General features: G+C 38.6%; 1 long non-coding RNA gene across 1 annotated transcript in view; it reads right to left on the bottom strand.

Moving 5' to 3' along the window:
- LOC142760687 (uncharacterized) overlaps positions 1 to 24,875 on the bottom strand; it is a 36,372-nt gene that overhangs the window by 6,682 nt on the left and 4,815 nt on the right. The window contains exon 2 of the long non-coding RNA XR_012883358.1: positions 6,115 to 6,262. This is a non-coding gene — a long non-coding RNA (uncharacterized LOC142760687). The remainder of the gene's footprint in view (positions 1 to 6,114; positions 6,263 to 24,875) is intronic.

The following is a 24,875-nucleotide window of genomic DNA, read 5'->3' as shown; positions in this document are numbered from 1 at the left end:
TTGGATGAAAGGCAGCTGTCATGTTTGGACCATTTCTTTTGCACCCATGATGTTCCCACATGTGCACCCCAGCCTGAGCCTGAGGCATCCGTAGTGAGGAGCATCCGACGAACTGGTCTCAGAGACCTGCCTCAATCGAGATGGTAGGGTACCAGCCACCACTGGAGGTCTCGTCTCACGTCCGAAAATTTTTTACATTAGGATATAGAGAGACACTATTTTCTTGTCCCAACGTTTCAGTATGTTGGATTGTAACATTTGCGTGTGTGCCCTTGCCCAGGGTACCGCCTCGATAGCCGATATTAGAAGGCCTAACACTCTTATGGCCTGACAGATGGAGTAGTGATATTAGTCGTTGAACTCCTTGACGGATAGAATCTTTCCGGTCGCTGGACAATATCAGCGACATTTCTTATGTGTCTACCATCAAGTCTAAGTTCTTCAACCTGGTGCATGGTGTTAGATTAGACTTTTGGAGATTTATCATAAAACGTGCGAGATAAGCATGTCTAGAGTAACTTTTAGGTGCTTTGTAAGGATGTTGTAAAGGATCTGCCAGACACAGCTTCTGTGTCGACGCCTGTGATTAATCAGCCTGCATCTGTGCCTAGGTCTGCTAGAGTGACTCGATCTGCTACCACTCAGGCTGGTAGGCTGAGGAGTGGGAGAACCTATCACAGCCTGGCCAGACGGTTCTAGCTCCCGCCCTCGGTCTATGTATACCTTCATTTGCTTCTTGTCTTTGCCTGTGATTCTATCTTGTTTCCTGGCTCTGCTGTTCCAGCCATTACTATTGACCTCTGCTTCATTTTGACCCTGGCTTTACTGACTACGCTCTTGCTCTGCGTTTGGTACCTCGTACACTCCTGGTTTGACCCGGCTCGTTCACTACTCTTGTTGCTCACGGTGTTGCCGTGGCCAACTGCCCCATTTCCCTTAGCTTCTGTGTACCCTAGTCTGTTAGTCTGTCGTGCACGTATTAAGCGCAGGGACCGTCGTCCAGTTGTACGCCGTCGCCTAGGACCGGTCGTGCAAATAGGTAGGGACTGAGTGGTGGGTAGATTAGTGCTCACCTATCTGTCTCCCTACCCCATCATTACATAATCACAGGCCCATATACCTTTTCTACCCTAGTTCCTACTACTATGGACCCCCTTGAGACCCTGGCTCAGAGGTGCGACCAGCGTTATGCTAACCAGCTAGTGCCCTCCACCTCACCTCTTGAACCCCATCTCAAGTTGCCTGACCGGTTCTCAGGGGACCGGAAGACGTTTTTCTCCTTTTGGGAGAGTTGTAGACTCTATTTCCGTCTAAGGCCCCACTCCGCAGGTTCTGAGAGCCAGAGAGTGGGTATTATTGTCTCCCGGCTCCAGGACGGCCCCCAAGAATGGGCCTTCTCCTTGGCTCCTGACGCCCCTGAACTTTCCTCTGTTGACCTTTTTTTTTCCGCTCTCGGGCTCATCTATGACGAGACTGACAAGACTGCCTTTGCCGAGAGTCAGCTGGTGACCTTACGTCAGGGTAAGAGACCCGTTGAAGAGTACTGTTCTGACTTTAGGAAGTGGTGTGTAGCTTCTGGCTGGAATGACCCTGCCTTGAGGTGCCAGTTTAGATTGGGTCTGTCGAACGCCCTGAAAGACCAGTTAGTTAGCTATCGCTCTTCTGACTCTCTAGATCAGGTTATGGCTTTAGCGGTACGTCTTGACCGACGTCTCAGGGAACGACGACTTGAACGTTTTTGTGCCTTCTCCTCTAGCTCCCCCATGATGGCTCCCGAGGTTCCGTTACTTCGATCTTCCAGGGAAAAATTTGGATGAACCAATGCAACTCGGGGCCTCCGTGTCTCCCCAACAACGTAGAGAGCTCCGCAGGAAGAATGGTCTCTGCTTCTACTGTGCGGATGACAAGCATCAAGTGAACGACTGTCCTAGGCATAAGAATACTCCAGCCGGAAAACTTCCGCGCCTAAGTGACCATCGGGGAGGTCGCTTGGGCGCACAGGTATTTCCCGTAAATATGAAACCTAATAAGATCTTGCTTCCCTTTCAGGTCTCTTTTGAGGGTAGGTCTGCCACCGGCAGTGCCTTCGTGGATTCAGGGTCTTCTGCTAATATTATGTCTGTGGAATTTTCTATGTCTCTAGATATGCCATTGATTGATTTGCCTAAACCTGTCCCGGTAGTGGGTATCGACTTCACCCCACTTGCTAATGGTTATTTTACGCAGCATACCCCTGTTTTTGAACTAATTGTTGGCTCCATTCATTTGGAGCAGTGTTCTCTACTGGTGATGCAGGAATTATCGTCCGATTTGGTTTTAGGCCTTCCCTGGTTGCAGATGCATAATCCCACGTTTAACTGGAGTACTGGGGATCTTACTAAATGGGGTAATGAATGCATGAAGTCCTGTTTTTCTGTTAATTTTATTTCTCTTAACACTCTACCTGAGTTTATTCAGGACTTCGCTGATGTTTTTTCTAAAAAGGCCTCCGAAGTGTTACCTCCTCATAGAGAATACAATTGCGCAATCGATTTGGTACAAGGAGCTAAGCTCCCTAAGGGTAGGATATTTAATCTCTCTTGTCCCGAACGTGAGGCCATGGCAGAATATATCCAGGAAAGCCTGGCCAAGGGTTACATTCGCCCCTCTACTTCTCCGGTAGGTGATGGCTTCTTCTTCGTAGGGAAGAAGGATGGTGGTCTTAGGCCGTGCATCAATTACCAAAACTTGAATAAGGTCACTGTAAGGAACCAGTATCCCCTTCCTTTGATTCCTGATCTCTTCAATCAGGTTCAGGGAGCCCAATGGTTCTCTAAGTTTGATCTTCGGGGGGCTTATAACCTTATCCGAGTCAGAGAAGGGGATGAGTGGAAGACTGCGTTTAACACGCCCGAAGGTCATTTCGAATACCTCGTCATGCACTTTGGGTTGTGTAATGCTCCCGCGGTCTTCCAGAATTTCATAAATGAGATTTTAAGAGACTACCTGGGGGTATTTCTTGTAGTGTACCTTGATGACATACTTGTGTTTTCCAAGGACTGGTCCTACCACATTGAGCATGTCAGGAAGGTGCTCCGGGCCCTTCGGGAAAACAAACTCTTTGCTAAACCCGAAAAATGTGTGTTTGGGGTTCAGGAGATACCATTTTTGGGTCAAATCCTCACTCCTAATGAATTCTGCATGGACCCTGCCAAGGTTCAGGCTGTGGCTGAATGGGTCCAACCTGCCTCCCTGAAGGCGTTACAGTGCTTTCTGGGGTTTGCTAATCATTACAGGAGATTTATTGCTAACTTCTCGGTCATCGCTAAGCCTCTTACGGATCTTACTCGCAAGGGTGCTGATCTCCTCCACTGGCCTCCTGAGGCGGTCCAGGCTTTTGAGATCCTTAAGAAGTGCTTTATCTCTGCCCCAGTGCTGATTCAGCCTAACCAAATGGAGCCATTCATCGTGGAGGTTGACGCCTCCGAGGTGGCAGTGGGTGCTATCTTGTCCCAGGGTACCAGGTCCCTCACCCATGTCCGTCCCTGTGCCTACTTCTCCAGGAAGTTCTCGCCCACTGAGAGTAACTATGACGTGGGCAACCGCGAACTCTTAGCCATTAAATGGGCATTTGAAGAGTGGCACCACTTCTTGGAGGGGGCTAGGCACCAGGTAATGGTCCTTACCGACCACAAGAATCTGGTCTTCCTAGAATCTGCCCGGAGGCTAAACCCGAGACAAGCTCGATGGGCGTTGTATTTTACTAGATTCAACTTTGTGTTCACCTATAGGGCTGGGTCTAAAAATATTAAAGCTGATGCACTGTCGCGTAGCTTCATGGCCAGCCCACCTTCGGAGGAAGATCCTGCTTGTATTTTGCCCCCAGGTATAATAATATCCTCTGTTGATTCTGACTTAGTCTCCGAAATTGCGGCTGATCAAGGTTCAGCTCTCGGGAACCTTCCTGAGAATAAGCTGTTTGTTCCCCTGCAATTCCGGCTAAGGGTACTCAGGGAAAATCATGACTGCACTATCTGGCCATCCAGGCATCCTGGGTACCAAGCACCTAATTTCTAGAAACTATTGGTGGCCTGGCTTGCCTAAAGACGTTAAGGCCTACGTCGCCGCTTGTGAAATTTGTGCTAGGTACAAGACTCCCAGGTCCCGACCAGCGGGCTTACTATGTTCTTTGCCCATTCCCCAGAGACCTTGGACCCATATCTCCATGGATTTTATCACCGATCTGCCTCTATCTTAAGGCAAGTCGGTGGTGTGGGTTGTTGTAGGCTGCTTTAGTAAGATGTGCCACTTTGTGCCCCTCAAGAAACTACCCAATGCCAAGACGTTAGCTACTTTGTTTGTCAAACACATCCTGCGTCTCCATGGGGTTCCTGTCAATATTGTTTCTGACAGAGGGGTACAATTTGTTTCAATGTTTTGGAGAGCTTTCTGTAAAAAGTTGGAGATTGATCTGTCCTTCTCCTCGGCCTTCCATCCTGAAACTAATGGCCAAAATGAGAGGACTAATCAGTCCCTAGAACAATATTTAAGGTGTTTTATTTCTGACTGTCAATATGATTGGGTCTCCTTCATTCCCCTTGCCGAATTTTTGCTTAATAACCGGGTCAGTAAGTCGTCAGGGGTCTCCCCCTTTTTCTGTAATTTTGGGTTCAATCCACGGTTCTCCTCCGTTTCACCTGGTGGTTCCAACAATCCCGAGGTAGATGTCGTTCATCGGGAACTGTGCACAGTCTGGGCCCAGGTTCAGAAGAACCTAGAGGCGTCCCAGAGCATACGAAAGACTCAGGCAGATAGAAGACGTTCTGCTAACCCCTTGTTTGTGGTCGGGGATCTGGTGTGGCTGCCTTCAAAAAATTTGCCCCTTAAGGTTCCGTCCAAAAAATGTGCTCCCCGGTTTATAGGGCCATACAAGGTCATTGAGGTCCTTAACCCTGTCTCCTTCCGGCTGGAGTTCCCCCCGTCTTTTCAAATACACGACGTGTTTCATGCCTCCCTCCTGAAATGCTGCTCCCCGTCCTTGGTTACCTCAAGGAAACCTCCGGTCCCTGTTCTCACCCCTGAAGGGCTAGAATTCGAGGTGGCCAGGATTATGGACAGCAGGATGGTCCAAGGCTACCTCCAGTACCTGGTCCATTGGAGAGGATACGGGCCTGAGGAGAGGACTTGGGTACCCGCCCGGGATGTTCACACTGGGGTATTGCTCAGGAGGTTCCATGTTCGGTTCCCCAATAAGCCAGGTCCACCTAGGAAGGGTCCAGTGGCCCCTCATAAAAGGGGGGATACTGTAAAGGATCTGCCAGATACAGCTTCTGTGTCGATGCCCATGGTTAATCAGCCTGCATCTGTGCCTAGGTCTGCTAGAGTGACTCGGTCTATGTATACCTTCATTTGCTTCTTGTCTTAGCCTGTGATTCTATCTTGTTTCCTGGCTCTGCTGTTCCAGCCATTACTATTGACCTCTGCTTCATTTTGACCCTGGCTTTACTGACTACGCTCTTGTTCTGCGTTTGGTTCCTCGTACACTCCTGGTTTGACTCGGCTCGTTCACTACTCTTGTTGCTCACGGTGTTGACGTGGGCAACTACCCCATTTCCCTTAGCTTCTGTGTACCCTTGTCTGTTTGTCTGTCGTGCATGTATTAAGCGTAGGGACCGTCACCAAGTTGTACGCCGTCACCCAGGCGTCTGTGGACGTTTTCAGCCATAGGTGAACATACTTTCCTAGCCTTCCACCTACTGGACACTCCTCTCTCTTGGCGTCATAAGTTAGGATTTCTTTGAAAAGGGGATTTCTTCCTGAAAGGGGGGTTATCCTTTTGCTTGCTTTTGAACCTACACTGCCTGTCACCACCACGAAAATATTTTTGACCATTAGGGGATCTTTTGGAACGGGTATGAAAGGTTTTGAATGGCGGCCTCTTCCAGCTGTGGTCCGAAGAGAGAAGAGGGATGAAATGGTTCTGAGGATAACACACTCGTGCAAGATCCTAAGGTAAGGCTCTTTACAGGACAGAGGCATGAAAGAGGCATGAAATTTAAAATCTTACCTGTAAGTGGCAAACAAGGAAGAAACACCTTGTCATGACCATGGCAGAGGGCCGCCTGGTTTGCTTACCTCCTGATGGCTGCAGCCATGGATCACTGCGCGCTGGTCCCCATCTCCTCCTCAGGAGATGCCAGTGCTCACTTCTGCTTCGCTCTTCTGTGTCCCATAGGGTGTGCACGCACTCTCGTGCCCGCTCTTAAAGGGCCAGCACCCGCACCTGAAATAAAGACCAAATTAGCCCATGAGCACCATGGACTATAATAAGTGCTCTGCCCCTTCCTGCATTGCTTGAGCGTTGTTGTCATTACCCTAGTTTGTCTCTGCAAATGGTCTCCTAAGTGTCTTCCAGTTCCCAGTGTTTCCCGTTCCTGCTACCTGTAATCTGTATCCAGTGCTATCCTGGTCAAGTGCAGTATTGAGTTGGAGTCGAGCTGTGCTGTGTACCATACCTGTCCTGTTACACCACGCCTGGTGTCCGCCTGCTGCCAAAGTCCCTTCCGAACCTGCCTCGCTACTGTCTGAAGTTACCACAAGTACACCTATACGAACAATAGACTTTGACCTGTGTCCTGTTGGCCAGCTGCCATACCGTTAAGGCGGTACAACCCATTGGGTCCACGCACCCTACGTGACACACCTCAGTCATTACATCATGATAGCTAGATACCTTGGATTTCCAGGGTCCAGTAGCTTAACCAGGCCATAGCCCCAGATTCGCAGTTTTTCTTGAACCGCAGGGATCCCATGAGATTTCCGTTCTCACGCATGCGCAGTATGCACCAAGCCGGGGGAGCGCACGGCGCATGCGCCGGAAGCTGGCGTATACCTCATCTGACGGCGGCCATCTTGGTACACCCGCCCGGAGGTGCATGGGATCCACTTCTCCGAGCTGAGGGACAGGAACCTGTATGCCACTCCAGAATGGAAGCATGGCTTCTATTTTTGGTAAGATTTAGAAGCCAGGCCAAGGGACTGAGGAAACCCCCCATATATCATGGGTCGCAGCTTAGGGACAGAGGGCAGCTCCTGTATAAAACTTTCAGTATAGATGTCTTCACTATCCATGTTCATATAAGAAAATAATACTTTTTCTGAAGGTATTTGTGCTCTATTTAAGGCAACCTGGGACCTCCTAATTGTTTAATTGATTACTGCTGAGTAATATGGCACTTCTATCCGGTCAGATGAAGTATCTTAACCCTTAAGTGTGCTGCCATAGGACGATCAGGAAATATAGTATATCAGCGGTATGTATATATAGTATATTAGGGGTATGTGTATATAGTATATTAGGGGTATGTGTATATAGTATATTAGGGGTATGTGTATATTGTATATTAGGGGTATATATGTATAGTATATTAGGGGTATGTGTATATAGTATATTAGGGGTAGAGATGAGCAAACCGGGACAACCGAACCCGGTTTCGGTCCGAACATCGGGAAAAGTTTGGTTCGCAGCGAATCCGAACTTCACCGGGTTCGGCCGAACACGTTTTGACCGAACCCGGTCAAAAATATTATACAAATCGGCAGCCACTTGTCTCTATCAATCACTGATAGAGAAAAGAGGCTGTTGATTAAAAATAAAATAAAAAGCATTTCATACGTACCCGGTCGTTGTCTTGGTGACGAGTCCCTCTTCTTCCTCCAGTCCGACCTTCTTTCCTGACGCGGCAGCCTGTGATTGGCTGCAGAGGCCGCTGCAGCCTGTGATTGGCTGCAGAGGCCGCGGCAGCCTGTGAATGGCTGCAGCAGTCACATGGGCTGTAACGTCATCCAGGAATGTCGGGCCGGATGTCGAGAGGGACGCGTCACCAAGGCAACGGTTGGGAAACCGGACAGGAGGAAGCAGAAAGTTCTCGGTAAGTATGAACGTCGTTTTTTTTTACAGGTTACTCTATATTCTGATCGGAATTCACTGTACAGTGTGCTGAAACAGTTACTGCCGATCAGTTAACTCTTTCAGCACCCTGGACATTGACTAATTACTGACGTCGCCTAGCAACGCTGCCGTAATGACGGGTGCACACATGTAGCCACCCGTCATTACGGGGCCTCATGCACATGACCGTAAAAACACCCGTTTTTACGGGTCGTAATTACGACCCGAAATAGCGGGCCCATAGACTTCTGTTAGCCATGGGTACCTTCCCGTTTTCTCATGGGAAGGTGCCCGTGCCGTTAAAAAGATAGAACATGTTCTATTTTTTTATTTTACGGGCCGTGCTCCTATACTTTATAATGGGAGCACGGCTCGGAAAAACGACCGGCTGCCCGTGGCCGGCCGTGCTCATCTCCTGAAATACTCTGTGCTGCCTTAAGCTCTGTGGACAGGTCAGGATCCTGTTTCTTTTAAATGCTGCTGGGGAACCCGCTCAATCCACTATATAAGGCTGCGCTACAGTGCTTGGGAATAAGTGACTGGGGCAGAAGAGGATGGAGGCGCAGCCTTATATAGTGGATCGAGCGGGTTCCCCAATCTGCACGCTCCTCTCCTGAAATATTCTGTGCTGCTGTGAACTTTGCTCTTACCATTACGTAGCTCTCAGTCTGTTACCTCTCCTCCAGTGCTGTCCTCAATAACACCTTCACATGATTGGCAAGTCACCACCCCGCACAAGATCCGCACGCTCATCTCCTGAAATACTGTGTGCTGCCTTAAAATCTGTGGACAGGTCAGGATCCTGTTTCTTTTAAATGCTGCTGGGGAACCCGCTCGATCCACTATATAAGGCTGCGCCTCCATCCTCTTCTGCCCCAGTCACTTATTCCCAAGCACTGTAGCGCAGCCTTATATAGTGGATCGAGCGGGTTCCCCAGCAGCATTTAAAAGAAACAGTATCCTGACCTGTCCACAGAGTTTAAGGCAGCACAGAGTATTTCAGGAGATGAGCGTGCGGATCTTGTGCGGGGTGGTGACTTGCCAATCATGTGAAGGTGTTATTGAGGACAGGAGTGGAGGAGAGGTAACAGACTGAGAGCTACGAAATGGTAAGAGCAGAGTTCACAGCAGCACAGAATATTTCAGGAGAGGAGCGTGTGATTGGCTGCAGAGGCCGCTGCAGCCTATGATTGGCTGCAGAGGCTGCGGCAGCCTGTGATTGGCTGCAGAGGTCGCGGCAGCCTGTGATTGGCTGCAGAGGCTGCGGCAGCCTGTGATTGGCTGCAGAGGCCGCGGCAGCCTGTGATTGGCTGCAGAAGCGGTCACGTGACGTGCGTGACCGCCACTACAGCCTGTGATTGGCTGCAGCGAGCGGCGACATGGATGAAACGTCATCGCTAGAGGCCGGACAGGAGGAATGTAAGTATGAACGTATTTTTATTTTTATTTTATTACATTAAAATTTTATTTTCCGCGCGCCGAGCATGGTACTGTCAAGGTTGCTGAAAGAGTTAGTGCAGCCCATTAACTCTTTCAGCACCCTGGACAGTACCATGCTCGGCGCACAGAAATTACAGGTTCGGTCAGAACTAGTTCGGTCCGAATCGAACTTTTTAGTGAAATTCGGCGAACTAGCCGATCCAAACTTTTCATAAGTTCGCTCATCTCTAATTAGGGGTATATATGTATAGTATATTAGGGGTATGTGTATATAGTATATTAGGGGTATGTGTATATAGTATATTAGGGGTATGTGTATATAGTATATTAGGGGTATGTGTATATAGTATATTAGGGGTATGTATGTATAGTATATTAGTGGTATGTGTATATAGTATATTAGGGGTATGTGTATATAGTATATTAGGGGTATGTATGTATAGTATATTAGGGGTATGTGTATATAGTATATTAGGGGTATGTGTATATAGTATATTAGGGGTATGTGTATATAGTATATTAGGGGTATGTATGTATAGTATATTAGGGGTATGTGTATATAGTATATTAGGGGTATGTATGTATAGTATATTAGGGGTATGTGTATATAGTATATTAGGGGTATGTGTATAGTATATTAGGGGTATGTGTATATAGTATATTAGGGGTATGTGTATATAGCATATTAGGGGTATGTGTGTATAGTATATTAGGGGTATGTGTATATAGTATATTAGGGGTATGTGTGTATAGTATATTAGGGGTATATGTATAGTATATTAGGGGTATGTGTATATAGTATATTAGGTGTATGTATAGTATATTAGGGGTATGTGTATATAGTACATTAGGGGTATGTGTATATAGTATATTAGGGGTATGTGTATATAGTATATTAGGGGTATGTATGTATAGTATATTAGGGGTATGTGTATATAGTATATTAGGGGTATGTGTATATAGTATATTAGGGGTATGTATGGATAGTATATTAGGATTATGTATGTATAGTATATTAGGGGTATGTGTATATAGTATATTAGGGGTATGTGTGTATAGTATATTAGGGGTATGTGTATATAGTATATTAGGGGTATGTGTATAGTAAATTAGGGGTATGTGTATATAGTATATTAGGGGTATGTGTATATAGTATATTAGGGGTATGTGTGTATAGTATATTAGGGGTATGTGTATATAGTATATTAGGGGTATGTCTAGTATATTAGGGGTATGTGTATATAGTATATTAGGGGTATGTATGTATAGTATATTAGGGGTATGTATCTATAGTATATTAGGGGTATGTGTGTATAGTATATTAGGGGTATGTATATATAGTATATTAGGGGTATGTGTATAGTATATTAGGGGTATGTATGTATAGTATATTAGGGGTATGTATGTATAGTATATTAGGGGTATGTATGTATAGTATATTAGGGGTATGTGTATATAGTATATTAGGGGTATGTATGTATAGTATATTAGGGGAATGTGTATAGTATATTAGGGGTATGTGTATATAGTATATTAGGGGTATGTGTATATAGTATATTAGGGGTATGTGTATAAAGTATATTAGGGGTATGTGTATATAGTATATTAGGGGTATGTATGTATAGTATATTAGGGGTATGTATGTATAGTATATTAGGGGTATGTGTATAGTATATTAGGGGTATGTGTATATAGTATATTAGGGGTATGTGTGTATAGTATATTAGGGGTATGTATGTATAGTATATTAGGGGTATGTGTGTATAGTATATTAGGGGTATGTGTATATAGTATATTAGGGGTATGTGTATATAGTATATTAGGGGTATGTGTATATAGTATATTAGGGGTATGTGTATATAGTATATTAGGGGTATGTATGTATAGTATATTAGGGGTATGTATGTATAGTATATTAGGGGTATGTATGTATAGTATATTAGGGGTATGTATGTATAGTATATTAGGGGTATGTGTATATAGTATATTAGGTGTATGTATGTATAGTATATTAGGGGTATGTATATATAGTATATTAGGAGTATGTATGTATAGTATATTAGGGGTATGTATGTATAGTATATTAGGGGTATGTATGTATAGTATATTAGGGGTATGTGTGTATAGTATATTAGGGGTATGTGTATGTAGTATATTAGGGGTATGTGTATATAGTATATTAGGGGTATGTGTATATAGTATATTAGGGGTATGTGTATATAGTATATTAGGGGTATGTATGTATAGTATATTAGGGGTATGTATGTATAGTATATTAGGGGTATGTATGTATAGTATATTAGGGGTATGTATGTATAGTATATTAGGGGTATGTGTATATAGTATATTAGGTGTATGTATGTATAGTATATTAGGGTATGTATATATAGTATATTAGGGGTATGTGTATAGTATATTAGGGGTATGTGTGTATAGTATATTAAGGGTATGTGTATAGTATATTAGGGGTATGTGTATAGTATATTAGGGGTATGTGTATAGTATATTAGGGGTATGTATGTATAGTATATTAGGGGTATGTGTATATAGTATATTAGGGGTATATGTATATAGTATATTAGGGGTATGTGTATATAGTATATTAGGGGTATGTATGTATAGTATATTAGGGGTATGTGTATATAGTATATTAGGGGTATGTATGTATAGTATATTAGGGGTATGTGTATAGTATATTAGGGGTATGTGTATATAGTATATTAGGGGTATGTGTATATAGCATATTAGGGGTATGTGTGTATAGTATATTAGGGGTATGTGTATATAGTATATTAGGGGTATGTGTGTATAGTATATTAGGGGTATATGTATAGTATATTAGGGGTATGTGTATATAGTATATTAGGTGTATGTATAGTATATTAGGGGTATGTGTATATAGTACATTAGGGGTATGTGTATATAGTATATTAGGGGTATGTGTATATAGTATATTAGGGGTATGTATGTATAGTATATTAGGGGTATGTGTATATAGTATATTAGGGGTATGTGTATATAGTATATTAGGGGTATGTATGGATAGTATATTAGGATTATGTATGTATAGTATATTAGGGGTATGTGTATATAGTATATTAGGGGTATGTGTGTATAGTATATTAGGGGTATGTGTATATAGTATATTAGGGGTATGTGTATAGTAAATTAGGGGTATGTGTATATAGTATATTAGGGGTATGTGTATATAGTATATTAGGGGTATGTGTGTATAGTATATTAGGGGTATGTGTATATAGTATATTAGGGGTATGTCTAGTATATTAGGGGTATGTGTATATAGTATATTAGGGGTATGTATGTATAGTATATTAGGGGTATGTATTATAGTATATTAGGGGTATGTGTGTATAGTATATTAGGGGTATGTATATATAGTATATTAGGGGTATGTGTATAGTATATTAGGGGTATGTATGTATAGTATATTAGGGGTATGTATGTATAGTATATTAGGGGTATGTATGTATAGTATATTAGGGGTATGTGTATATAGTATATTAGGGGTATGTATGTATAGTATATTAGGGGAATGTGTATAGTATATTAGGGGTATGTGTATATAGTATATTAGGGGTATGTGTATATAGTATATTAGGGGTATGTGTATAAAGTATATTAGGGGTATGTGTATATAGTATATTAGGGGTATGTATGTATAGTATATTAGGGGTATGTATGTATAGTATATTAGGGGTATGTGTATAGTATATTAGGGGTATGTGTATATAGTATATTAGGGGTATGTGTGTATAGTATATTAGGGGTATGTATGTATAGTATATTAGGGGTATGTGTGTATAGTATATTAGGGGTATGTGTATATAGTATATTAGGGGTATGTGTATATAGTATATTAGGGGTATGTGTATATAGTATATTAGGGGTATGTGTATATAGTATATTAGGGGTATGTATGTATAGTATATTAGGGGTATGTATGTATAGTATATTAGGGGTATGTATGTATAGTATATTAGGGGTATGTATGTATAGTATATTAGGGGTATGTGTATATAGTATATTAGGTGTATGTATGTATAGTATATTAGGGGTATGTATATATAGTATATTAGGAGTATGTATGTATAGTATATTAGGGGTATGTATGTATAGTATATTAGGGGTATGTATGTATAGTATATTAGGGGTATGTGTGTATAGTATATTAGGGGTATGTGTATGTAGTATATTAGGGGTATGTGTATATAGTATATTAGGGGTATGTGTATATAGTATATTAGGGGTATGTGTATATAGTATATTAGGGGTATGTATGTATAGTATATTAGGGGTATGTATGTATAGTATATTAGGGGTATGTATGTATAGTATATTAGGGGTATGTATGTATAGTATATTAGGGGTATGTGTATATAGTATATTAGGTGTATGTATGTATAGTATATTAGGGTATGTATATATAGTATATTAGGGGTATGTGTATAGTATATTAGGGGTATGTGTGTATAGTATATTAAGGGTATGTGTATAGTATATTAGGGGTATGTGTATAGTATATTAGGGGTATGTGTATAGTATATTAGGGGTATGTATGTATAGTATATTAGGGGTATGTGTATATAGTATATTAGGGGTATATGTATATAGTATATTAGGGGTATGTGTATATAGTATATTAGGGGTATGTATGTATAGTATATTAGGGGTATGTGTATATAGTATATTAGGGGTATGTATGTATAGTATATTAGGGGTATGTATGTATAGTATATTAGGGGTATGTATATATAGTATATTAGGTGTATGTATGTATAGTATATTAGGGGTATGTATATATAGTATATTAGGTGTATGTATGTATAGTATATTAGGGTATGTATATATAGTATATTAGGGGTATGTGTATAGTATATTAGGGGTATGTGTGTATAGTATATTAAGGGTATGTGTATATAGTATATTAGGGGTATGTATGTATAGTATATTAGGGGTATGTATGTATAGTATATTAGGGGTATATGTATATAGTATATTAGGGGTATGTATGTATAGTATATTAGGGGTATGTATGTACAGTATATTAGGGGTATGTATGTATAGTATATTAGGGGTATATGTATATAGTATATTAGGGGTATGTGTATAGTATATTAAGGGTATGTGTATATAGTATATTAGGGGTATGTGTATATAGTATATTAGGGGTATGTGTATATAGTATATTAGGGGTATGTATGTATAGTATATTAGGGATATGTATGTATAGTATATTAGGGATATGTATGTATAGTATATTAGGGGTATGTGTGTATAGTATATTAGGGGTATATGTATATAGTATATTAGGGGTATGTGTATATAGTATATTAGGGGTATATGTATATAGTATATTAGGGGTATGTATGTACAGTATATTAGGGGTATGTATGTATAGTATATTAGGGGTATGTGTATATAGTATATTAGGGGTATGTGTATATAGTATATTAGGTGTATGTGTATATAGTATATTAGTGGTATGTGTATATAGTATATTAGGGGTATGTGTATATAGTATATTACGGGTATGTATGTATAGTATATTAGGGGTATGTATGTATAGTATATTAGGTGTATGTGTATAGTATATTAGGGGTATGTGTGTATAGTATATTAGGGGTATGTGTATAGTATATTAGGGGTATGTGTATATAGTATATTAGGGGTATGTGTATATAGTATATTAGGGGTATGTATGTATAGTATATTAGGGGTATGTGTATAGTATATTAGGGGTATGTATGTATAGTATATTAGGGGTATGTATGTATAGTATATTAGGGGTATGTGTATATAGTATATTAGGGGTATGTGTATATAGTATATTAGGGGTATGTGTGTATAGTATATTAGGGGTATGTGTGTATAGTATATTAGGGGTATGTGTGTATAGTATATTAGGGGTATGTATATAGTATATTAGGGGTATGTGTATATAGTATATTAGGGGTATGTGTGTATAGCATATTAGGGGTATATGTATATAGTATATTAGGGGTATGTATGTATAGTATATTAGGGGTATGTATGTATAGTATATTAGTTGTATGTATGTATAGTATATTAGGGGTATGTGTGTATAGTATATTAGGGGTATATGTATATAGTATATTAGGGGTATGTATGTATAGTATATTAGGGGTATGTATGTATAGTATATTAGTTGTATGTGTATATAGTATATTAGTTGTATGTATGTATAGTATATTAGTTGTATGTATGTATAGTATATTAGGGGTATGTGTATATAGTATATTAGGGGTATGTATAGTATATTAGGGGTATGTATGTATAGTATATTAGGGGTATGTATGTATAGTATATTAGGGGTATGTGTATATAGTATATTAGGGGTATGTGTATATAGTATATTAGGTGTATGTATGCATAGTATATTAGGGGTATGTATGTATAGTATATTGGGGGTATGTGTATATAGTATATTAGGGGTATGTGTGTATAGTATATTAGGGGTATGTGTGTATAGTATATTAGGGGTATGTATGTACAGTATATTAGGGGTATGTATGTATAGTATATTAGGGGTATGTATGTATATGTATAGTATATTAGGGGTATGTATGTACAGTATATTAGGGGTATGTGTGTATAGTATATTAGGGGTATGTATGTATAGTATATTAGGGGTATGTGTGTATAGTATATTAGGGGTATGTATGTATAGTATATTAGGGGTATGTGTATATAGTATATTAGGGGTATGTATGTATATAGTATATTAGGGGTATGTATGTATAGTATATTAGGGTATGTATGTATAGTATATTAGGGGTATGTATGTATATAGTATATTAGGGGTATGTGTATAGTATATTAAGGGTATGTGTATATAGTATATTAGGGGTATGTGTATATAGTATATTAGGGGTATGTATGTATAGTATATTAGGGGTATGTATGTATAGTATATTAGGGGTATGTATGTACAGTATATTAGGGGTATGTATGTATAGTATATTAGGGGTATGTGTGTATAGTATATTAGGGGTATGTATGTACAGTATATTATGGGTATGTATGTATGTATAGTATATTAGGGGTATATATGTATAGTATATTAGGGGTATGTATGTACAGTATATTAGGGGTATGTGTGTATAGTATATTAGGGGTATGTATATAGTATATTAGCGGTATGTATGTACAGTATATTAGGGGTATGTATGTATAGTATATTAGGGGTATGTATGTATAGTATATTAGGGGTATGTATGTACAGTATATTAGGGGTATGTGTGTATAGTATATTAGGGGTATGTGTATATAGTATATTAGGGGTATGTGTATATAGTATATTAGGGGTATGTGTATATAGTATATTAGGGGTATGTGTATATAGTATATTAGGGGTATGTATGTATAGTATATTAGGGGTATGTATGTATAGTATATTAGGGGTATGTATGTATAGTATATTAGGTGTATGTATGTATAGTATATTAGGGGTATGTATATATAGTATATTAGGGGTATGTGTATAGTATATTAGGGGTATGTGTATATAGTATATTAGGGGTATGTGTATATAGTATATTAGGGGTATGTATGTATAGTATATTAGGGGTATGTATGTATAGTATATTAGGGGTATATGTATATAGTATATTAGGGGTATGTATGTATAGTATATTAGGGGTATGTGTGTATAGTATATTAGGGGTATGTGTATATAGTATATTAGGGGTACGTGTATATAGTATATTAGGGGTATGTATGTATAGTATATTAGGGGTATGTATGTATAGTATATTAGGGGTATGTATGTATAGTATATTAGGGGTATGTGTATTAGTATATTAGGGGTATGTATAGTATATTAGGGGTATGTGTATATAGTATATTAGGGGTATGTGTATATAGTATATTAGGGGTATGTATAGTATATTAGGGGTATATGTATATAGTATATTAGGGGTATGTGTATATAGTATATTAGGGGTATGTATAGTATATTAGGGGTATGTGTATATAGTATATTAGGGGTATGTATGTATGTATAGTATATTAGGGGTATGTGTATATAGTATATTAGGTGTATGTGTACAGGTATATTAGGGGTATGTGTATATAGTATATTAGGGGTATGTATGTATAGTATATTAGGGGTATGTATGTATAGTATATTAGGGGTATGTGTATATAGTATATTAGGGGTATGTATGTATAGTATATTAGGGGTATGTATAGTATATTAGGGGTATGTGTATATAGTATATTAGGTGTATGTATGTATAGTATATTAGGGGTATGTGTGTATAGTATATTTGGGGTATGTGTATATAGTATATTAGGGGTATGTATGTATAGTATATTAGGGATATGTGTGTATAGTATATTAGGGGTATGTGTATATAGTATATTAGGGGTATGTGTATATAGTATATTAGGGGTATGTATATAGTATATTAGGGGTATGTGTATATAGTATATTAGGGGTATGTGTATATAGTATATTAGGGGTATGTATGTATAGTATATTAGGGGTATGTATGTATAGTATATTAGGGGTATGTGTGTATAGTATATTAGGGGTATGTGTATATAGTATATTAGGGGTATGTGTATATAGTATATTAGGGGTATGTGTATATAGTATATTAGGGGTATGTATAGTATATTAGGGGTATGTATGTATAGTATATTAGGGGTATGTGTATATAGTATATTAGGTGTATGTGTACAGTATATTAGGGGTATGTGTATATAGTATATTAGGGGTATGTATGTATAGTATATTAGGGGTATGTATGTATAGTATATTAGGGGTATGTGTATATAGTATATTAGGGGTATGTATGTATAGTATATTAGGGGTATGTATAGTATATTAGGGGTATGTGTATATAGTATATTAGGTGTATGTATGTATAGTATATTAGGGGTATGTGTGTATAGTATATTTGGGGTAATGTGTATATAGTATATTAGGGGTATGTATGTATAGTATATTAGGGGTATGTGTGTATAGTATATTAGGGGTATGTGTATATAGTATATTAGGGGTATGTGTGTATAGTATATTAGGGGGTATGTGTATATAGTATATTAGGGGTATGTGTATATAGTATATTAGGGGTATGTGTATATAGTATATTAGGGGTATGTATGTATAGTATATTAGGGGTATATGTATATAGTATATTAGGGGTATGTGTATAGTATATTAAGGGTATGTGTATATAGTATATTAGGGGTATGTATGTATTATTAGGGGTATGTGTATAGTATTATTAGGGGTATGTGTATATAGTATATTAGGGTTATGTGTATATAGTATATTAGGGGTATGTGTGTATAGTATATTAGGGGTATGTGTATATAGTATATTAGGGGTATGTATGTATAGTATATTAGGGGTATGTGTATATAGTATATTAGGGGTATGTGTATATAGTATATTAGGGGTATGTGTATATAGTATATTAGGGGTATGTGTATATAGTATATTAGGGGTATGTGTGTATAGTATATTAGGGGTATGTGTGTGTATAGTATATTAGGGGTATGTGTGTGTATAGTATATTAGGGGTATGTATATAGTATATTAGGGGTATGTGTTATAGTATATTAGGGGTATGTATGTATAGTATATTAGGGGTATGTGTATATAGTATATTAGGGGTATGTGTATATAGTATATTAGGGGTATGTGTATATAGTATATTAGGGGTATGTGTATATAGTATATTAGGGGTATGTGTATATAGTATATTAGGGGTATGTATGTATAGTATATTAGGGGTATGTGTATATAGTATATTAGGGGTATGTGTATATAGTATATTAGGGGTATGTGTATATAGTATATTAGGGGTAAGTGTATATAGTATGTATAGTATATTAGGGGTATGTGTATATAGTATATTAGGGATATTTATGTATAGTATATTAGGGGTATGTGTGTATAGTATATTAGGGGTATGTGTATATAGTATATTAGGGGTATGTGTATATAGTATATTAGGGGTATGTGTATATAGTATATTAGGGGTATGTATGTATAGTATATTAGGGGTATGTGTATATAGTATATTAGGGGTATGTGTGTATAGTATATTAGGGGTATGTATGTATAGTATATTAGGGATATGTATGTATAGTATATTAGGGGTATGTGTGTATAGTATATTAGGGGTATGTGTGTATAGTACTATTAGGGGTATGTGTATATAGTATATTAGGGGTATGTATGTATAGTATATTAGGGGTATGTGTGTATAGTATATTAGGGGTATGTGTATAGTATATTAGGGGTATGTGTATATAGTATATTAGGGGTATGTGTATATAGTATATTAGGGGTATGTGTATATAGTATATTAGGGGTATGTATGTATAGTATATTAGGGGTATGTATGTATAGTATATTAGGTGTATGTATGTATAGTATATTAGGGGTATGTATGTATAGTATATTAGGGGTATGTATGTATAGTATATTAGGTATATGTATGTATAGTATATTAGGGGTATGTATATATAGTATATTAGGGGTATGTGTATAGTATATTAGGGGTATGTGTATATAGTATATTAGGGTATGTGTATATAGTATATTAGGGGTATGTATGTATAGTATATTAGGGGTATGTATGTATAGTATATTAGGGGTATGTATGTATAGTATATTAGGGGTATGTATGTATAGTATATTAGGGGTATGTGTATATAGTATATTAGGGGTATGTGTATATAGTATATTAGGGGTATGTGTATATAGTATATTAGGGGTATGTGTGTATAGTATATTAGGGGTATGTGTATATAGTATATTAGGGGTATGTGTATATAGTATATTAGGGGTATGTGTATATAGTATATTAGGGGTATGTGTATATAGTATATTAGGGGTATGTGTATATAGTATATTAGGGGTATGTGTGTATAGTATATTAGGGGTATGTGTATATAGTATATTAGGGGTACGTGTATATAGTATATTAGGGGGTATGTATGTATAGTATATTAGGGGTATGTATGTATAGTATATTAGGGGTATGTATAGTATATTAGGGGTATGTGTATATAGTATATTAGGGGTATGTATAGTATATAGGGTATGTGTATATAGTATATTAGGGGTATGTGTATATAGTATATTAGGGGTATGTATAGTATATTAGGGGTATATGTATATAGTATATTAGGGGTATGTGTATATAGTATATTAGGGGTATGTATAGTATATTAGGGGTATATGTATATAGTATATTAGGGGTATGTGTATATAGTATATTAGGGGTATGTATGTATAGTATATTAGGGGTATGTGTATATAGTATATTAGGGGTATGTGTGTATAGTATATTAGGGGTATGTGTATATAGTATATTAGGGGTATGTGTATATAGTATATTAGGGGTATGTGTATATAGTATATTAGGGGTATGTATGTATAGTATATTAGGGGTATGTGTATATAGTATATTAGGTGTATGTGTATATAGTATATTAGGTGTATGTGTGTACAGTATATAGGGGTATGTGTATATAGTATATTAGGGGTATGTATGTATAGTATATTAGGGGTATGTATGTATAGTATATTAGGGGTATGTGTATAGTATATTAGGGGTATGTGTATATAGTATATTAGGGGTATGTGTATATAGTATATTAGGGGTATGTGTATATAGTATATTAGGGGTATGTATGTATAGTATATTAGGGGTATGTATGTATAGTATATTAGGGGTATGTGTATATAGTATATTAGGGGTATGTGTATATAGTATATTAGGGGTATGTATGTATAGTATATTAGGGGTATGTATAGTATATTAGGGGTATGTGTATATAGTATATTAGGTGTATGTATGTATAGTATATAGGGGTATGTGTGTAAAGTATATTTGGGGTATGTGTATATAGTATATTAGGGGTATGTATAGTATATTAGGGGTATTATGTATATAGTATATTAGGGGTATGTGTATATAGTATATTAGGGGTATGTATGTATAGTATATTAGGGGTATGTGTATATAGTATATTAGGGGTATGTGTGTATAGTATATTAGGGGTATGTGTATATAGTATATTAGGGGTATGTGTGTATAGTATATTAGGGGTATGTGTATATAGTATATTAGGGGTATGTGTGTATAGTATATTAGGGGTATGTGTATATAGTATAGGGGTATGTGTATATAGTATATTAGGGGTATGTGTATATAGTATATTAGGGGTATGTATGTATAGTATATTAGGGGTATATGTATATATATGGGGTATGTGTATAGTATATTAAGGGTATGTGTATATAGTATATTAGGGGTATGTATGTATAGTATATTAGGGGTATGTGTATAGTATATTAGGGGTATGTGTATATAGTATATTAGGGGTATGTGTATATAGTATATTAGGGGTATGTGTGTATAGTATATTAGGGGTATGTGTATATAGTATATTAGGGGTATGTATGTATATATAGTATATTAGGGGTATGTGTATATAGTATATTAGGGGTATGTGTATATAGTATATGAGGGGTATGTGTATATAGTATATTAGGGGTATGTATGTATAGTATATTAGGGGTATATGTATATAGTATATTAGGGGTATGTGTATAGTATATTAAGGGTATGTGTATATAGTATATTAGGGGTATGTATGTATAGTATATTAGGGGTATGTGTGTGTATAGTATATTAGGGGTATGTGTGTGTATAGTATATTAGGGGTATGTATATAGTATATTAGGGGTATGTGTATATAGTATATTAGGGGTATGTATGTATAGTATATTAGGGGTATGTGTATATAGTATATTAGGGGTATGTATGTATAGTATATTAGGGGTATGTGTATATAGTATATTAGGGGTATGTGTATATAGTATATTAGGGGTATGTGTATATAGTATATTAGGGGTATGTGTATATAGTATATTAGGGGTATGTATGTATAGTATATTAGGGATATGTATGTATAGTATATTAGGGGTATGTGTGTATAGTATATTAGGGGTATGTGTGTATAGTATATTAGGGGTATGTGTATATAGTATATTAGGGGTATGTATGTATAGTATATTAGGGGTATGTGTATATAGTATATTAGGGGGTATGTGTATATAGTATATTAGGGGTATGTGTATATAGTATATTAGGGGTATGTGTATATAGTATATTAGGGGTATGTATGTATGTATAGTATATTAGGGATATGTATGTATAGTATATTAGGGGTATGTGTATATAGTATATTAGGGGTATGTATAGTATATTAGGGGTATGTATGTTAGTATATTAGGTGTATGTATGTATAGTATATTAGGGGTATGTATGTATAGTATATTAGGGGTATGTGTATATAGTATATTAGGGGTATGTGTATATAGTATATTAGGGGTATGTGTATATAGTATATTAGGGGTATGTGTATATAGTATATTAGGGGTATGTGTATATAGTATATTAGGGGTATGTATGTATAGTATATTAGGGATATGTATGTATAGTATATTAGGGGTATGTGTGTATAGTATATTAGGGGTATGTGTATATAGTATATTAGGGGTATGTGTATATAGTATATTAGGGGTATGTGTATATAGTATATTAGGGGTATGTATGTATAGTATATTAGGGATATGTATGTATAGTATATTAGGGTATGTGTGTATAGTATATTAGGGGTATGTGTATATAGTATATTAGGGGTATGTGTATATAGTATATTAGGGGTATGTGTATATAGTATATTAGGGGTATGTGTATATAGTATATTAGGGGTATGTGTATATAGTATATTAGGGGTATGTGTATATAGTATATTAGGGGTATGTGTATATAGTATATTAGGGGTATGTGTATATAGTATATTAGGGGTATGTATGTATAGTATATTAGGGGTATGTGTATATAGTATATTAGGGGTATGTGTATATAGTATATTAGGGGTATGTGTATATAGTATATGTAATGGCAGGAAGGAGGTGAAGGGAAAGTGAGCCCTAATCTACCCACCGCCCTGTCCCTGCCTACTTGCAACGACCCGCCCTAGGCGACGAGGTACAACTGGGCGGCGGTCCCTACGCTGGCTAAGTGCACTGGAAGACAAACAGGGAACACGCAAGGGAAGGGGCAGTAGCCACGGAACGCCACGAGGAAACGGGGCGGCGAACGAACAGTCAGGACCAGGACGAAGTGAGTACACCCGAGCAGGCACGGAGACAGAAGCAAGCCAGGGCAAGCAAGCAGGTCAAGCAGAACTGCAGCAAGGCAGAAGCACGGCAGAAGCAGGCTGGAGCAAGCAGCAGTGGGGCCAGGAATCCAAAAGAATTACAAGCACTGAGGGAGAGCACAGGGCAGGTAATAAAGGGCAGGGGGCGGAGCTAACTCCGAGAGACCAGGCCGCGATAGGCTCTCCCACTCCTGAGCCTGCCACCCTGGTTGGTGGGAGATGGTGTCAGTCGAGCAGGTCTGGCCTCAGGTGTGGATTGATTAATCCCAGGAGTATAGCTAGATGAAGTACCTGGCAGATCCCTAACAGTACTCCCCCTTTTATGAGGGGCCACCGGACCCTTACTAAGGGGACCCGGTTTAGTGGGGAAGAGGAGGTGGAACCTCCTGATCAATACCCCAGCGTGAACATCACGGGCAGGTACCCAAGTCCTCTCCTCCGGCCCGTATCCTCTCCAATGGACCAGGTACTGGAGGGAGCCCTGGACCATCCTACTGTCCATAATCTTGGCCACCTCGAATTCCACCCCCTCAGGGGGTGAGAACGGGAACAGGAGGTATCCTCGAGGGGGACCAGGACGGGGAGCAGCGTTTAAGGAGGGAGGCATGGAAGACGTCATGTATGCGAAAGGATGGGGGGAGCTCCAGACGGAAGGATACAGGGTTGAGGACTTCAATGATCTTATAAGGTCCAATAAATCGGGGAGCAAACTTCCTGGACGGGACCTTAAGGCGCAAGTTCCTGGACGACAACCAGACCAAATCCCCGACGACAAACCGGGGGTTAGCAGAACGTCTACTATCCGCCTGAATCTTTTGTGCGCTCTGGGACGCCTCTAGGTTCTTCTGAACCTGGGCCCAGACAGTGCACAGTTCCCGATGAACCTCCTCTACCTCAGGATTATTGGAACAACCAGGGGAGACGGAGGAGAACCTTGGGTTAAACCCGAAATTACAGAAAAACGGGGAGACCCCTGACGAGTTACTGACCCGGTTATTCAGGGAAAATTCAGCAAGGGGAAGGAATGAGACCCAATCGAATTGACAGTCAGAGATGAAACACCTTAAATATTGTTCCAGGGATTGGTTGGTCCTTTCCGTTTGGCCATTAGTTTCGGGATGGAAGGCGGAGGAGAAGGACAGATCAATCTCCAACTTTTTACAAAAAGCTCTCCAAAATAAGGAAACAAATTGTACCCCTCTGTCAGAAACGATATTGACTGGGGCCCCATGGAGACGCAGGATGTGTTTCACAAACAAAGAAGCTA

Source organism: Rhinoderma darwinii, chromosome 4 (genome assembly GCF_050947455.1).
Source record: "Rhinoderma darwinii isolate aRhiDar2 chromosome 4, aRhiDar2.hap1, whole genome shotgun sequence".
Lineage (NCBI taxonomy): Eukaryota > Metazoa > Chordata > Amphibia > Anura > Rhinodermatidae > Rhinoderma > Rhinoderma darwinii.
The sequence above is the reverse complement of the archived record's forward strand: the minus strand, read 5'-3'. Positions and strand labels throughout refer to the sequence as shown.